Source organism: Mustela nigripes, chromosome 4, assembly GCF_022355385.1.
Source record: "Mustela nigripes isolate SB6536 chromosome 4, MUSNIG.SB6536, whole genome shotgun sequence".
Taxonomy (NCBI): Eukaryota; Metazoa; Chordata; class Mammalia; order Carnivora; family Mustelidae; genus Mustela; species Mustela nigripes.
In genome coordinates this window covers 151,071,196-151,086,375 of record NC_081560.1, presented here as the reverse complement: position 1 = coordinate 151,086,375, position 15,180 = coordinate 151,071,196, and positions in this window count along the sequence as shown.

The window sequence follows — 15,180 nt, the reverse complement described above, 5'->3', positions numbered from 1 at the left end:
AATATTAATGTAAATCTTGAATTTATAAGAGGCTTATTTTATTCCCTTGGCTGAATGAATATTTGAATTTGTTGAATTAAATTTGATAATTTTCATTTTAGAAATAATTATATTCCAGAAATGTATTTTATATTAAATCAAATTGATGATTCTACCTATTTACATTATTCATATAAATAATAGTCTGTGCTAAACATTAATTTCATTTTGATGATTGGCCCTTAATATTTGTATCCCAAATTTTATTTTCTCTCTGTTATTGTAAAATAATAGATATGATGTACAACAGTATTCATGAGAAAGTTCTATGCTGTTACTTAAATGAAAAGACTTACTATGTATTGCCTGAAGTATTTTTATTATCTAGGCCTTGAAATGTTCTTGTAAAGAAAAATGCCACAATTTTGATGGTAAACATGTTTCTTCTTTAATGTGTGCCCTCTATTTTTATAGCTGTACTAATTTTTAGTTTTTCAAAGAAATTAAATAAGTCAATATAGAAATACTTATTGTACTTGTTTTATTTCATTTTTGGAAAGTGAATTCCAAATTGAAAACTTTTGACTAATTGAAATACTAAGTTTCCTACCAACAAAAAAAATCATTCTTAGCCAAGGATATGAATATGAAACTCCCACTGACACCTTTGTAAGTATATGAATGCTTATTTAGAGGAAGGTTTAAATCATTTAGATAAAAGCATACATATATGCATTTAATAATGTTCAACTTTAAATACATATATTTAAAGTGGCATTGTGCTTGATGGACTTACATGTTGGACCAAAGCTTTTCACAAATAAACATTGTAAGTTTTATTCTCATAGAAGTCTTGGTAATTTATTTTTTCTTGGGCTTTTTACCCTGAATCTATCTAGAACATTATTGAATTTTCAATTACCTTTACATTTACTACTCAAAGGTCATTTCAGTGATTTATTTTTATTGAAAAATCTTAAATGAAAATGCCTAAGTAACCCTAAAACAAAACAGTTTCATTTCCTACTTACTTTTTCTTAATCCCTGGGAAGATTTACTTTTCTTTTTTTTTTAATTCAAAAATTTTTTTAATTGACATATAATGTATTATTAGCCTCAGGGGTACAGGTCTGTGAATTGCCAGATTTACATATTTCACAGCACTCAGCATAGCACATACCTTCCCCAATGTCCATAACCCAACCACCCTCTCCCTAACCCCCTCCCCCAAGCAACCCTCAGTTTGTTTTGTGAGATAAAGAGTCTCTTATTTTTTGTCTCCCTCCTGATCCCATCTTGTTTCATTTATTCCTTCCCTACCCCCCCAAATCCCCCACGTTGCCTCTCAAATTCCTCATATCAGGGACAGCATATGATAATTGTCTTTCTCTGATTGACTTATTTTGCTCAGCATAATACCCTCTAGTTCCATCCACATCGTAGCAAATGGCAAGATTTCATTTCTTTTGATGGCTGCATAGTATTCCATCATATATATATACCACATCTCCTTTACCCAAGATTTAGTTTTTTTATATGTTGTCTTGATGCAGAAGATTTGGAAAGTATTCATTAAGGAGTGAATTCATTAAGTAGGTCAGTGGCACTCAGTGGGGGTGAAGGACCACTCCATGGAGTACCCCCTGTGTCTACAGCTATAATCAAAAAGTAGGAAGTAAGGACTTCATCATGAAACAATTTGAATTACAAGGAACCTTAAAACATACCTAATGTAACTATCATATCTGAAACCTGAACATGACAAAGAACAATTTTTATAAACTTTTAATAGCAACATCATATTGGGAAGTGAAAACTTAGAGCCTTCCCATTAGCAAAACAGTAACTCCTGCTAACACTATAGCCTTGCTCTAGAGTTATCTAGGCAATGCAGAAAGACTACAAAAGGAAATAACTGGTATAAATATATTGGAAAGTTAGAACAAAATGATATTTTGTTTGTATATTTGTCCACATAGAAATAATAGATGCAATTAAAATATAGTATTAGAAAAATCTGTATCTTCAATAGGAAAAATGCCTCTGAGCAACAGGGAGATGTAAAAATCTGTAAAATACTTAAGATTTAACTTACCAAAAACTTGACCCACTGATGCTCGCATTCTAAATGAACAGTAAATACATGAAAAGAACCAAGATATTTTTGAAAAAGAAGAGGTTAACTAAGGTGAATTTAAATAAAACATTTTTAAAAAGAAAAAGTAAATGTAATTGTGGAGAAGAGAGATTGTTTGCCTTAGCAATAATTAAAGTATTATCTAAAGTCACAGTTAATACAAACAATGTGATTCTGGATCAGGGATATACAAATGGATCAACGGAATAAAATAGTCAAGAAGGAGACTCCACAGACTCATATATGTTTATGAATTTATTGTTTGCTAAATTTAGTATTTCAAATCCAGAGCTTCAAAATTTATGAAGCAAAAACTGATAGAACTGATAAAACTGGAAAAATAGACAATTCCCCTATTGTATTTGGAGATTTCACCATTCCTCTCTTAGTAACTGGTAGAATAAGTAGACAGACAAGTCAGTGAGGATATAAAAGATTTGAATAACATTATGAACCATTTTGACCCAATAGACATTTCTAGAACACTGCACCAAAGTACAGCAGAGTACAAATTTTTCACGTGTATATGAGACATTGACCAAGAGTGATTATACTTTGGGTCATAAAACAAGCCTCAATATAATTCATAGGAATGGAACTATATAAGTATGTTTATGGAATTAACTAGAACTCAATAATATAATGATATTTCTAAAATCCCCAAATATTTAGAAATTAAACAGCATACTTCTAAATAACTTGAAGCCAAAGGAAAAAAAATCACAAGAGAAATTAGAAAATATTTTGAAATAAATGAAGATAAAAACAATGCATGGGATGCAGTGACAAAATATTTGGAAAATATTTTGGTTGGGACTGTGCTGAATTTGTCATGCTTATGGGACCTCCAAGTAGAGGACCTAGATCTGGAGGAATGTTTGCCTTGAAGTCAATGCTTGAAAGTATGGAGTGGATGAGCTCCCCTACAAAGAAAGTGAGATGGAGGCCAAAGGCAGAGTCCTGGAGAATGTCAGCATTCATTCCTACTTTGACTGCTCTTCATGGCTCGGCCAAAAAGCCACCTCTTTCATGAAGCCCATGCAGCCTCCTAATACTCATCTTTCCTTCCTCATTGCTTCTCAAACTCTCTGGTGAAGGACCCATTTTATTTACAAACAGATGGATTCCAAAACAGCCAAAACACCCATCAGATATTTATTGGAAAATGTGGTGGGCTAATTTGAGGACAGCAGCTGAGGTTAGCTGATTGTCCACTTAAAAAGTGAGTAAGTCCAAGGGGGTAAAGCCTTGGTAAAGCCTACAAGGGTTGGAACAATCTAGCTTTTATCTACTCTACTTTTATCTACTCTAAAAGCTGATGAGCTCAGACTCCTTTCTGGAACCATGTTCCACACTGAGGAGAAACTGCAGAATCAAAATTGAGTAAAACAGGTGAAGAAAGGAGAAGGTCCATGTAGAAGTGAACAAGGGAAGCAGAAGCAGAAAACTTTGGAAGGTGAGTTCGGTGAAGTTACCAGAGCTACCTGAACAAACTGCTTAGAAGTTCAGGGAAATTAAATTTTCATAAAAATAACTAAAAGAAAAGTATCATGATTAAACCACATATGAGTTACTACAAGAGGGAAGAAAATGCTAGCAAACTCAATAGTATCCCTACAGACAATGAAGTTACACCAGAAAGACATGATCAAAAAACAGATCAAAACCATAACCTAATATTTCAAGATTATTTAAAGACATTAGGAAAATCACATAAGATACACAAACTACAAAAGTCAGTATGAGAAGAATTCAAAGTGGTATGACAAATTGAGAATTAGAGACAAAAGTTTTAAAAATGGAGACTAAGTTAGAAAGAACTCAGTAAATAAATACAATAACTGATGCCTTGGTAAGAAATAGGTTTCAGAGAAGGAACACTTTCAATACAAAATGAAGAAAGGAAACAGCTTAAGAGTATGACAAATATCAATGATAGACAAAAAAGACTACCATACAGATAACAGAACTTTTAAAGAAGAAAACCAAAGAAAGGGTACAGGGCAAACACAATATAATTTAAGAAAATACTCTTGAAATTAAAAAAAAATTAAAATTACATATTGGAATACTACAGTACATACCTGAGACTATCAGATGAGCTTGACCAATACCAAAGAATGTTTTAGTAAAATCAGTGGAGTTTGAAGAAAAGAAAATCCTTGGGCATCTATGCAAAAAAAAAAAAAAAGAGGAAAATGAAATTAGGTTACCATCAGTCTTTTTGACAGTAACATTTTATGTCAGGAAAAATAAAGTAATTTAAGATTTTCAAGGAAAAAAATGTAAGCCAAGGCTTTTATAGCTAATAAAACCTTGATGTATAAAGGGTGTAAATTAATGTCAACACAGAAGAAAGAATTGTTTCCAAGTGAGCTTTCTGGAGACCCTACTGAAAAACACACTTTAAATAGCCAAAATACTTAGAGAGTCATATATATATATATATATATATATATATATATATATATATATCATATTACATATATAATCAGCATATATGTATATATGTAATATGAATTATATACATTTAATGCTAATAAATGTATGGATATATGTGTTTTAAAATATAAAAGTTAAAAAAGGAGAAATTATAGTATACAAATGTCTACTTATCTAAGAATATAGAATATAATCTTTTAAAATGGGAGAGAATAGTGTAATATAGGTGTAAAAAGGCAAAATATGTTTAAATGTTTTTGGTTATAATTGGTAGAGTAGTATTGAATTGTTATTTTGAAACTATTATAATATTGGGTAAAGCAAATGAGTAATTATGGAATATTTGAATTCAATCATCCTTTTCATCCTTGTGAATGAGGACTCTCAGTGTGGAAGAAAAAAGATACAGGTGTAATACAGAAGTTTAGTAAAAACCATATAATTCTCACTTAGAAGTGACAATACAAACTAAGAAATAGATAGATGATTCATTGGTAGATAAGGATCGGTAGGTAGACAGATGATACACAGATAGATAGAGATGATGGATAGATGCTCCATCAACTTAAATGGCCTACAAACAGTGACCAACAAGTAAAAATGAACATCACTAGTGCCCAGATTTCATTTTCTAAATCTTGCAGAAATTTGAAAGTGATGTAAAACTGAGAGAGTTTGCCTCAAGCAGAATACCCTAAAGGAAATTCTAAAAGTGAAAATGGCAGAAAATGATAGATTAATGATGGCATTAAGAACATTGTGGGTTAAATATTTTGTTGAGTTTAAAATACACATACTGAATTTAAATACATTATAACGAGCATATTGTTCAGGAGTGGTGTAGATAAATTTAATATGTTCTAAGGTCTTTACATTATTCAAGATAAGGACAAATTTACTAGTCAGTGTTAGATTTTGATTACTTTAAAATGCTTTTTATAATTTCTATTATAGCTACTAAAAGAATAGGTAAAGAGTATGTAATCTCCAAACTAAGAAAAACTAACAATGGGAAAGACAGAAAAAAAAAAAGAAGAAAGAAAGAAAGTTGCAAGAAAGAGAGAAAGAAGGAAAGAAAAAGGAAGGAAGGAAGAAAAAAGGAAAGAAATGTAGAGGGTGGTGCAAATAAAAAACATGTAAGAGAATAGTTTGAAGCCTAAAGATATCAGTTATTATAATAAGTGGTAAGTCAATCAAATGCTTAAGGTCAATGATGGAAAACATCGAGAGACAAATCTAAGACACAAGGATATGAAAAGGTTGAAAACAAAAGTGTTTAAAAGGTTGCCGGGGGGAGGGGGTTTGGGAGAAGGGGGTGGGATTATGGACATTGGGGAGGGTATGTGCTTTGGTGAGTGCTGTGAAGTGTGTAAACCTGGTGATTCACAGACCTGTACCCCTGGGGATAAAAATATATGTTTATAAAAAAAAAATAAACCTTAATTAAAAAAAAAAAAAAAAAAAAAAGATGATGCAAACACCAGTCAAAAGAAAGTTGGTGTAGTATATTACTTTTAGACAGCATGGAATTCCAGTAAAAGGCATTACTAGAGAGGTTCACTGGTAGTATATGACCATTCTAAATTTGCATACACCCAATAGGACCTTAAAATATATAAAGCATAAATACAAAACAAAGCATATATGTAAATTGAAAATTCTACTTGTAGACTTGTAGTTTTTGTTCTCTCAGATTTCTGATCAATTTCTTGGGGTTCACAATGATTTGATAACTATTTAGCTGTGTTTGAGGGATGAGACATGCCCAGGGTCCCCCCCCCCACTCCTCTGCCATTTTAACTCCTCTCTCTAAAAATTGAAAATTCTATATTACATCTATATTACAACTAATAGATGGAGATTTTAACCAATCTCTCTTAGTAATTAACAGACCAAGTGAACAAGAATCATTCAAACTATAGGGAGAAAACAGCCCTCTAAACCAAAAAGAAAGGCCTCAAAAGAAATTGACATTACCAGTACCTTGTTCTTGGACTTCAGCCTCCAGAATTGTGAGAAAATAGATTTCTGTTGTTTAAGCAAAAACAAAAACAAAACCAAATTAGATTATAGAAGAACATGACATAGCCAACTGACCAAAGAACATATACAGTAGCTGCATACAACTACTGCAGAATACAAATTTTTTCAAGCCCTTATGACCCATATAATATGCTCCCACCAAAAATAACCATACCTTGGAACATAACATAAGTTCCAATTTATTCCAAAACCCATATTGAAATCATATGCATTTTCTAAACCAAATGCAATTATGCTAGGAATTAGTAATAGAATGATAACTGGAAATGTCCCATTTACTTGAATTTTAAATGTATTTTCAAATAATAGAACAAAAGAATAATCATAATCAAAATTAACTTTTAAATTGATAATGAAAATATTATGTTGAGAAACTTTTGGAGACAGGTAAATCAGTATTTAGAGGAGAATTTATAGCCTTAAATACATATAAAGAAAAGATAAAATATCATTTTTATTAATAGCCAAGATATGAAAACAACCCAGTGGACGAATACATAACAAAGATGAGATACACACACAGACACACACGCGAGCACACGCACGCACATGCACACACGCACACACACACACAAATACTATACAAACACAAAAAATGAAATCTTGCTATTTGTGGCAACATGGATGGACATTCAGGGCATTATGCTAAGTGAAATAAATCAGACTGGAAAGATTAATACCGTATGATCTCATCTGTATGTGGAACTTAAACAAAACCAAACTCATAGATCTAGAAAACAGATTGGTGGCTGTTGGGGGTGGTGGGTTTAGGGGTGGGCTAAATAAATAAAGGAGGTCAAAAGGTACAATCTTTCCGTTGTAAGTTTGGGGGATATAATGTACAGCATGGTGACTGGAGTTAAAAATACTGTGTTACATATTTGAAAATTGCTAAAGCAGTAGACCTTAAAAGTCCTAATCACAAGAAAAAAAATTTTGTAACTATGTGTGATGATGGACATTAACTTGAACTTATTGTGATCATTCTGCAGTGCATATGAGTCCTGAATCATTATACTGTATATCTGAAGCTACTATACTCTTTTATATCAGTTATATACCTCACTTAAAAAGAAAACAAGAGATTATTATGAATAAGTTTATGCCAATAAATTTGAAATGGACAGATTCCTGGAACAGCATTAAAACCAACACAATCAAAATGGAAATCTTGCAATAGGTCTAAAATTTCAAGGAAACAAATTCATAATTAAAAACATTCCACAATAAAAAATTCAAGCCTAGGTGGCCTCACTGTCAAGTTCTCCAAAATAATGAAATAGAAGTTATTTCAGTCTTATACAATTATATGAGAGAAAAAGAATTAGGTTGGCATAACATTCATACCAAAACCCCAAAAGGAAACTGAGAACATGACAGGTCAATTTCACTTATGAGTATGTATGCAAGTAACATTAAAGCAGTAACAACTTGAATCCAGAGATAAAATGTAACTTTGGTAAAGTGTAATTATAACTCTCATAATATTTTTAAAAGATTTTATTTATTTACTTGACAGACATAACACAAGCAGGGGGAGTGGCAGAGGGAGAGGGAGAAGCAGGCTCCCCTCAGAGCAGGGAGCCTGATGTGGGGCTTGATCCCAGAAACCTGGGATCATGACCTGAGCTGAAGGCGGACACTTAACTGACTGAGCCACCTAGGTGCCCCTGTCATAATATCAAACATATACAACTCAAAGATTTTACTTAACTCATCAATCAGTGAGGGAACCCATAGCTGTTTTACAGGAAACCTCCAAAGAGCAACACATCAATGCTGAAATTTACAAACAGTTAATAAACTGACTTTTACTTGGAAGAAGGACCAATTGCACCTCCACTTGGCAGAATTAACTTGTATGTCTACAAGTTAGAATCAATTGCATTGCTGCTAGTTAGGTACAGAGTTGTAAAATAGCTCAAAGACTATAAAAGTATAGTTCCCATAAAAACAGAATACCTAAAATTAGAAATTTTTCAGTTTTCCTTTGAGAACATCAAGTAATCATTTTGATTCATTTCAGGGCCTTTCACAATTTTTCCTGGCAATATAAAAATGGTAATATATCATAATCAAGTGGGGTTTACTCTAGGAATGCCATATTGATTTACATTGTAAAACCAATTAAACTAATTCATCACACTAATGGATTAAAGAAAATCCTATGGACAGCTCAATAGATGCAGAAGAAAAATTCTGATGAAATCTGATATCCATTCTTGATTTTGGAAAAAAACAAAAAAAAAGAAAGAAAGAAAATACTTAGCTAGTTAGGAATAGAAGAGAATTGCCGCAACCTGGGAGCAGCTGGCTACAGCAAACTTAGAGAGGTCATTCATTTATTTAATAGTAAATACTATTCCCCTTATGAATCAGGTATTGTCTTGGACTCATCTTCTTTAAAGTATGGGGGAGTGGAACTGGGGTCCACCACACAACAAAGCTTGGATATTCACCCCATGGAAGTGACAGTATCTTCTTATGCAAAAGATCATGCCTTCCTCATTGCCGATGGTCCTTAAAGTTCTTTCTCAGATACGGCGGGGAGAGGGTTTGGTTCATTACAGCCCATAAGAGTACTTTTAAAATTCTCTGCCTGTGTCCTTTCTCCTCTTAATCACCACTAAGACGTTAGCAACCCAGAACAAGTCCTCTGAAAAACCCAATTATGAAAGATACTTCAGGCCAAACAGAAGAGCTTGTGTTAGCAGTATTTTGTTCTCCAGGAAAATACATCTCCCCAAGAACACAGAATTCTAGTGTTGAAGTGCTTATTCCCAGGGAATTCTGCCTGTACAGAACAGGAAACGAAGTGGAACATGAAAGCCATTTGCAACCAAAGGCCAAATCGAAGAGGCAGGCACAACATTCCAGAGTCAGAGCGTTTCCAGCCCCACAAAACAAAATGGTGTGTGCCTCCCTTAGTGACTGTGCAAGCTGGAGGGCCAGTGAGAATGGGGGCATGGTGGGGCCTACCTAGGATGCTGGGGCTGGCGTGCTTTGGGGAGTCATTTATTTTTACGAGAGTTCTATTGACCTCTAGGGGGAGATAATGCTTGTCCTCTGGCACTGACCACTGCCTCCAGGGCGAAGTCATACTCTTCCTGCCAGGGCATTTGGGCACAATGGCCAACCTCTGACTTCTCGGGTCAGGTTCTGTGGGGGAGAATCATCCAGGAGGTAAAGACGCTGCCAAGGCTCTTGACAGAGCCAAGGACCATGAATAAGGGATTTGTTAGTGAGGCCTGGTTCTGAGCAGAGGGTGGGGGCTTTGGTCTGGCTCTGGTCTTTCAGGGAAAGGATGTCAAGTTGAGAGCAGGTAGATGGAACAGTGCACTGGCAAGGGGAGTCAGAACTGTGTGGTTAAGAACAGTCTGGGAATACACTATCATTGGGGTTCACTGTGATGATGAGGTCTGGATGGGACTGAACCTACCTGTAGCCAGATGGATGTCCTCCCCAGGAACCAGGATGTGGGGATCCAGGGCCTGGGTGGGAGGGAGGGGAAGGAGGAACTTTTAGAACACCTGGTGGCTGCTGGGAGGCAGGCTGCGATGCCCTAAAACACTCTGGGGGCAGAGGGGCCCTGGGCTCGGGAGGCCAGTTTCACTGAGGCCTCTGTTCCCGGGACTGCACAAAAATAGACCTCCAGCACTCTCTCGTCCTCTGCTCATGCGCTCCCTGGGGGCCAGCACCCTGACACACAGCCATTCCTGCTGGTGTACCTCTCCTGGCTCTTCCGCCCCTTCCTGACCACACGCTGTGCTGGGGGGGGGGGGGGACGGACAATGTCCTGTTCAGTCACAGCCTTCTCCTGCCAAATGTGAGGACAGTTAGGAGCACCAGGTGCAGGTGCAGGAAGCGTCATTATGGGCTCTTTTCACTCTTGTCACTTTGGACACAGACGCTCATGGAGAGTGTGTCGCCATGACAGCAAACTTCTCCTTGGGCAGTTAGGGACTGAGGGCTTTCCCGGGAGCTCTTCCAAGGCCTGCCTGGGTTCGCTTCTGCTCTGAGACATGATTAACCAGCATGAAACCTAAGGGTCCTCAGGAAAAGTTAGATGAACGGAAAGTGAGGGAACAGAGAAGTTGTGAGCAAAGAAGCCTGCAGGGCTCAGTGTGTTAAGCATCTGCCTTTGGCTCAGGTCACCATCCTAGGCTCTTGGGATCGAGCCCTGCGTTGGGCTCCTTGCTCTGTGGAGAGTTTGCTTGTTCCTCTACCAAACCCTCTTCCCAGATAAATAAAAACTTAAAAAAAAAAAAAAAAAAAAGAAGTTTGAGAAGCCCTGCATTCCACAGGCCCCTCCTGGAGTTCCGTAGAGCCATATCAGCACGCTCTCATCTGCGGACCTGGAAGGGAGTTTGGATGCAAACATGTCCTCTCTCTATCTCAGCCTTTGGTAAGAAATTATGGCTGGAGGACAAAGGATGGGGGAATTAAGTATCCGAATGCAGAAATAAACTTGGTGGTGTCTCTTTAGCGGATCAATAGAAATTCCATTAGGTTGATGAGACTTCATCCTCAACAATAAGGTGAGCTCCTGAGTTCCCCATTCCTGGATTGCTGGCATGTCTGACAATGTTTTTTAGGCATGTGTGACATTTTGGCTCTGTATAAAATGCATGTGCCGCTCTTCTCTCACTCAGAGGGTTTTTGTTTTTAATTTTATTTTACTTTTTCAGCGTTCCAAGAGTCATTGTTTATGCACCACACCCAGTGCTCCATGCAGTCCATGCCCTCCTTAATACCCACGACCTGGCTCACCCAATCCCACACCCCCTCCCCCTCCAAACCCTCAGTTTGTTTCTCAGAGTCCACAGTCTCTCATGGTTCATCTCCCCCATTGATTTCCCCCAATTTACTTTTCCCTTCCTTCTCCCAATATCCTCTGTGTCATTCCTTATGCTCCACAAATAAGTGAAACCGTATGATAATTGACTCTCTCTGCTTGGCTTATTTCACTCAGCAGAATCTCCTCCAGTCCCAACCATGTTGATACAAAAGTTGGGTATTCATCCTTTCTGATGGAGGCATAATACTCCATAGTGTATATGGACCACATTTTCCTTATCCATTCGTCCGTTGAAGGGCATTTGGTTCTCTCCATAGTTGGTGACTATGGCCATTGCTGCTATGAACATTGAGGTGTAGATGGCTTTTCTTTTCGCTAGGGTTTTATAGACATCACTTCACTCACTTAGCATTGGATGTTGTTAGGGACTAATCATACTGTTTTGAAAACCTGATTCTCACAGGAGTACTGAGCACATGTCATTGTTTGGTTTAACTACTTCTTGACCAAACCAGCAGGAAGATGAGGGAACAAGAATGTTTCCCCCAGCACTGCCAACTCACTTTTAAACTTTTCTGGTCCCATTTCCTTTTTGTGGGGCTCCTCTTTCTCCTTCAGTTCCTGTTCTGTGGAGTGATAGTTGTTCTCTACTGACTGTTAACTTCCTGCTCTTTGTTTCTTGCCTTCCGGTATCTTTGAGCAGCTTCCCTGGTCATTCCTCTCCCCTTGGAGAGGGTGCGGTGCTGGTGCTGAGTCAGGGTTGAGGGCTAAGGGCTGGGTCAGCCGGCATCTGGGACTTTGCTCTGTCATCTCTAAAGTTTCTAAAGGTTTTCTCAGCAATGCTGTCCTCCGCGCCTGTCCCTGCTGCACAGCTCCAAGCGCTTTGTAGGTTTGGGTGAGTGAAGGAAGGCAAATACCTTGTTTTCACAACGCATTTTCCTCATGTTTTGGTGAAGCAACCTGCCACCCATGCTCTTTTGCTCTTAGAGAAACCAGGTGCCACTGTAGGGCCAAGAATAAACAGCTTAAGTCTTGTCACAGAGGGCCCTCAGGACTTTTCCTTTTTGGGGTAATGAAAAGCAACACATTGAATTTTCATTCTGCTCTGCCCACTGGAGTTGCTAAGTTAACATCTGACAGGCCACATGGCACCTTCAGCCGTGTTCTCTCCCAGGCCACTTTTCAAGAGAGGCAACCCAGTCATAAAGTACGATCACCGTTTGGAATCCTGTTGTTTGTGTAAGGCATTGGGGGAAATTTCGGTGAAGCTCATTCTTCTGAGTGTTGGCATTCCTGTTCTGCCTAGCAACTTCAGCTGATATCAGATAAACCAAGATTACTGGTTAAAAATGAGGCACGGTGGATGTCAACCTCAGGATTCTGCTTGCCACGTGTGGAATGGCACAAATGTTCACAGCCCCTTGGCCCCTGTGTCTCAGGTGCTCAAATAAAAGGCGAGTCTGTTCATTCTGGAACCTGACCACTGACAACTCACGCACTGAGAACAATCTGGAACAAGAAACCAAAGGGACCGGGGAGAGCAGAGAGAGAAAGTGATAATCCTTGAGTCAAAATAGGAGCTCACCTATGCAAGTGGGCCCCCATGACAACACTGTCATTGGGTTTGAGGGGCTTTCCACGAGCGGCCCGGCTTGTGCGTACCTTGGCCTCGCTGCTGTAGCCTTGTACGCTGGGCCCTCTTCTGTGGATGCGGTTGGTACGTGGGACCTCCTGCAGAGGAAGTGGGATCATGGCGTTCCCTTAAGAAGCAGTGGCTGCTCATCCTTTCACAGACAGTAAGAATCTGAGGTGCCTTCAGGGTGATGAATTGCCCTGGGCCTGAAATGTCTCCACCCATGGAGGACGCACGCCATGCTTGTGTTCCCGGCTGCAGAGAAGAAAGGTTGTGGGCCACAGGCTGGGCAGGACCTGTGTGGGGCTTGCTTTTGGCTCTCTCTTTCTTGGTCACACACTAGTTACCCCACTACCTTCGGGCGGGGAGCCCAGCCCTGGGCTGGGTGCAGAGCCGCCACACCTCTCTGATCACCCCGGCGAATTTCACCTTACAGAAATCTGCCCTCCCAAGAAAGAAAAAGAAAAATAGACCACAGTTTTGAAAGTTTAGGGTTGGGGAGATGATTTCACTACTTACCTCTAGATTAACCTTGGTCTAATGTATCTCTAACTTTGCCATAGTCTGTTTGTGTTGTCAATGCTTGATGTATTTTCTGGCCTCCAGAAACATTAGGGAAATCAACGAGTCAAGTAAATAAATGTTAGCAGAATGGGCAGTGGAGCGAGTTCATCCTGACTCTCAGTATTAGTCGAATGCTAATTCTTTGTGTGACCTTCAGGGAGAGTGGAGCCAGCCTCCTTGGAGTGTGAGGTCTGTGCTTTCCTGCACAAGTCACTGCATGGCACAGATAACTCCCCCCATCACCCCATCTGAAACTCAGGTCACAGTGACTCCTCAGAGAGACAGAGACATTGAGAGAGGAGGAGAGAGAGAGAGAGACAGGAGGGGTGGAGAAAGAGAGACAGAGATAGACATAGAGGAGGGGAGAGAGAGACAGAGGAAGGGGGGAGACAGAGAGAGACAGAGACAGGAGGGGTGGGGAAAAAGAGAGAGACATAGAAGGAGGGGAGAGAGACAGAGACAGACATAGAGAGAGAGAGGGAGAGACAGAGAGGGAGCGAGAGATGGGCTGGGAGAAGGAGGTTCCCTGGTCCTTGTTTGGAGATGGGGACTTCTACGCAGCTGGCCACTCCTTCCCTCCACCTGGCGCTCGCACGACCTCCCCTGGTGGGGCTGAGTGCTCCCCCGGGAACCGGGATGACAGAGGCTGAGGGCAACACAGGTGTGTGTGTATGAGAATTAAAATTCTCTTGCTGGAGCCATTTCCTGCTTGGCTTCAGGACTGAAAGTGAGCCTCGCACTGGGCAGAAACCCTGGACTCCCACGCTTGCCATGCCCCTGTCATTCACCTGCCCACGGAGCCCGGAGCCCAGCACCTGTGCTTTGGCTCAGGGGGCTTCTATGGCCCTGACACAGGCAGTGGGACTGGGCCCCCAGTTCTCATCCTGCAGGCCACTCCTCCCTCTCTCTAGTCAGGACTGACCCACAACCGCAGGCAGCTGCCCAAGGCAGGGAAGCATGCAGGGGAGCTTTGAGAGAGCAGAATGGGCACTACCAAGGAGGGAGGGAAGCCATTGGCTCAGGCCTCATGAGATCCTTTCTAGCCACCTCTAAATGGTCTTCCTGACGCTAAGCCCTGTCCCACCTCGGTCATGCCCCCTGACCCCCCCCCCCCCGCCAGCATGTCTACACACAACAGCCATTGTGTGTGTCCCTCCTGAAGAGTCCGTCTCTAAAGGACACCTCTGATAAGGTTACTTGGCTCAAAAGCCAGGCATGACTTTCTACTCTGTCCCCAGGAAGTTGAAACCAGGAAGCTGAGCAGTCTTCTCCACCGGCACCCCCTGAGGATGGAAACCAGTGGAGAGCAGCCCTCACAGCTATGTCTGGAAGGGAGGGGAGCTGGCGAACAAAGTCTCCTTTGAGGGCAACGGGTTGGCCGCCAGCGCAGACAGGCCCCACTCGCCCTGGGTCCAGGCACAGAGTCAGGGCGAGGCTGCAGAATTTCAGGCCAGGAATAGCTGCCCACGGGCCTTCCAGCTTTGGAGGCCACCGCTGAAGCCAAGGAATCTCCAGGAACCAAGGCCTGAGCTCTCCTAATGGATCATTAACTTCGCGCTGTGACAGCCACAGCAGGCCAATAGC